We start from the raw sequence: 3,355 nt of genomic DNA on the forward strand, positions 1-3,355 counted from the left end.
CATGATGTATGGTGCATGGGCACCATGGTGCCCCAATTGAGCTTCCTATATATATATATACTAGTTAAAATGCCCGTGCGCTGCCACGGGTCCTCAAATTTCATTTCCCAATGCACATATATAGTTTTTAATACTTATGAAAAAACAAAAGAAATCAGAGATACAGATTCCTATGATCAATTTCAACAAGATAAACAATGCATATCTTCGCAACCTTCCCCCGAAAGTCAGCGGCCAAGTAGTAAACATGTGATCAATTTCAACTCTATATCATTTGAAAATATAACAAGCATAGATTTTTCATGCCAGCTATACAGATTGCGTAGAAATTTATCAAACAAAGATTCTAGTGATTATTGATTCATTTTATCTGGCCAATTCGGAAGCAAAACCTAAAATATGGTTTACCATTTTATTCAAGCAGCAATCGGCACCCGCACCCCACTCCGCCACCATTGCCACATTACCCCACTCCGCGAGACAACGATTCATGCAAGGAGTATTTTACCATTTTTCATAGCAAAAAATAATAATACCATGAAATTCATTATAGAGATAGTGCCAGCATTCATGAACAGATTTACACATATTTTGACTGGTTCTAGTCTCCAAGAATGCATGTGTGATAGTCATTTATGAGCATGTACGAACTCACAGAATACTCACTTAAATTCCATCAACATTAATCTTTGTCCATATTTACAAGAAAACAGTACTGAGTGGCTGGCAGAGAAACATGCATTACAATCAGATGATGTTAGAAGTAATTTGCTTACTATAAAATTATCTGTAATATGAATTAGCAATCTAGATTACGTCGTACATCAGTACACGAATGCTAAATCAGTTAACGGCTAATGCTTCAGTTTATCTAACACTCCTCACTCATATTCATTTCTGATATCGGGATCAATCAAAGAATATATATTTCTAAAACTGATGGTAACCATTACCCAATATTATTTAACACTAAACAGATATAGCGTTGCAGACATGTAAACACCTCATCCCTTTGACAATTCAAACAAACTTAGAATTAGATGCACTTTTATCTCTACTTCAAGAAGATGACAACTTCCCAGGTACATAAACCAACGACCAAGTCACCAAGCACCTGAACCTAGAATTTTCTTGAACATCTCGTGGTACGTTTTACTGGTATAAACAAACCAGCATGGCAACTCAGGAGAAATAACATGACAAAAAATGCCATAGAAGTCTCTGAAATAATGCAAAGAATCTTATTCTCATATTTTATGAATAAGATGGATAATTTTGTATGGTATTTTAAGTGTCTCGGTCTTGATTTCACCCAAACAATGCATGTTTTGGAGATAACGAGAACTGGAATTCAGTGTCTAACTAAGCAATACAAAAGAAGGTACCTGTTATATAATTCATTGAATTATGATTCTCCTCATTGCCATCACACTTAGAGTCGTCATATTGGCAATTTCATACTACAAGGTGGGCATGCGCATTGTGCAACATTGCGTGCAGCCCTGCACTGCCCAAAAAACTGAAATGTAAGTTCAGTTTGAAAGGCAAAACAAGTTCTACAGGAGTGCAGATCCCATGGATTTAACTGTAACTCTACCCGGTGATTTGAAGTTCATGTAAGAAGTTGCTCCACCTGATTAAATGGAGCAGATCATGCCGGTGCTTCTAACTTATCGCCACACAACAATTTGCTTTTTCTTCTTACCTAGCATTCATATCTGTAACCTCCAAGTCAGCTCGTTTTCTTTGCATGGCTGATGTAGTGATGTTTCTTCTCCACAATAAGTCAATAAGTACACCCCTTTCCTCGTGATGTTATTCCATGTTATTGTGGAATAGCAACCATCGCTGCGTTGCTTCCATCAGGATTTCACAAACCTACCCACACGAAGACTACATTTAGTACATAACACCTTCCTGGAAATTTGATTCAGTGCAAGAAGCTAAAACACTTATCAACAAGAAAACTTATTTAGTGCAAGGGAACTAAGTCTGATTGCAAACCCAGATTAGCCCACGAAGGCCGAAGTTGCCACGCCACACCTCACCGTGCAGAGAGAGGTCAATCTTGTCTAGCAGCGGTTCGCCCGCTAGAAATCTTCGCATCGGCAACGCCGCCGCCAACGCCTCCCAAACCAACCGGATGAAAACCTGCGCGGCCCTGAGTCATGTTGTGCTCCATACCGGCGTGAGGCGAGGCGAGCATGTGGACCGCCGAAGACGCCCCTGGAGTGTTGCATGTCCACTCTCTTGTTGTGGTGTGCAGCGTGCCCTTCCCCAATACCATGGAATCCACCAGGTCCGGGTGTCATCTTCTTCCGGCTATAAGTGATGCATCCTCTCCAAGGCCTGCGACGTGATGTTGAGCCGCTGGTCGAGCACCGCGAGATGGCGCACCGCTCCGCATTCGCTTTGGCCCCCTCCTGGACCGCGACGGCTTTGGGCCATGAGGCTGGGGTAGGCGGGGTAGATCGACGGAGTGGCAGGAGGAAGGCGGCATACGACTGGGGACCATGGTCGTGGGATTGGGGATTCACGAAACACTGATTCTGTATGATTTCTTTAGCGTGGGCGGTTTTCATCCGGTTTCTTTTGCGTGTGCTGAGTTATGGACGAAAATCCCGCGTGGGAGGGAGTGATGGAAAGAAAAACCTTTCTGATGGAATTTCCTGTAATTCGTGTTGCCTGATTGATCGTCAAAAAAGTGTAGTGCTATAAATATTATGCGTGAGTTATGGACAGTAAATCCCGCGTGGGAGGGAGTGATGGAAAGAAAAACCTTTTTTATGGAATTTACTGTAATTCTTGTTGCCTGATTGGTCGTCAAAAAAGTGTAGTGCTATAAATATTCTGCGTGAGTTATGGACGAAAATCCCGCGTGGGACGGAGTGATGGAAAGAAATACCTTTTTGATGAATTTCCTGTAATTTTTGTTGCCTGATTGGTCGTCAAAAAAGTGTAATCCCATGAATTATGGTCGGTGATGGTGGACAACATTTATGGCGTGCTGATGCATTGTTTGATGTTGTGGTGGGAGGGCAAAATGGTCAGATGAAAAATATGTAGGACGAAACCTTGGATCGGAGGAAACAGAACAAGTTCCTCCTTTTTATATAGTAGAGATATATATATATATATATATATATATATATATATATAACTTCCTGGTATATGGATCTGAACTTCTTCTTCCCTCAATCTGAACTTCCCGACGGAGTTCAATATTGTACAGGGCGAACTTCTGAAACTTGAGTCTAGTTTGAAGTGAACTTCAAAAAATATAGCGAACTTTCGTCGCATCTGAACTTCTTTGGAACCAGTTGTGAACTTCTGAATGTTTCCAAGTGAACTTCTC

The 3,355-nt window shown here is 41.3% G+C and overlaps 1 non-coding gene across 1 annotated transcript; it reads right to left on the reverse strand.

Moving 5' to 3' along the window:
• Window positions 1–616: 616 nt before the first annotated feature.
• LOC124668877 lies at window positions 617–720 on the reverse strand. The gene has a single exon (XR_006991945.1). It is a non-coding gene; the product is annotated as a small nucleolar RNA snoR103 (small nucleolar RNA).
• Window positions 721–3,355: the final 2,635 nt, after the last annotated feature.

This window comes from Lolium rigidum, chromosome 6 (assembly GCF_022539505.1).
Source record: "Lolium rigidum isolate FL_2022 chromosome 6, APGP_CSIRO_Lrig_0.1, whole genome shotgun sequence".
NCBI classification, from domain to species: domain Eukaryota; kingdom Viridiplantae; phylum Streptophyta; class Magnoliopsida; order Poales; family Poaceae; genus Lolium; species Lolium rigidum.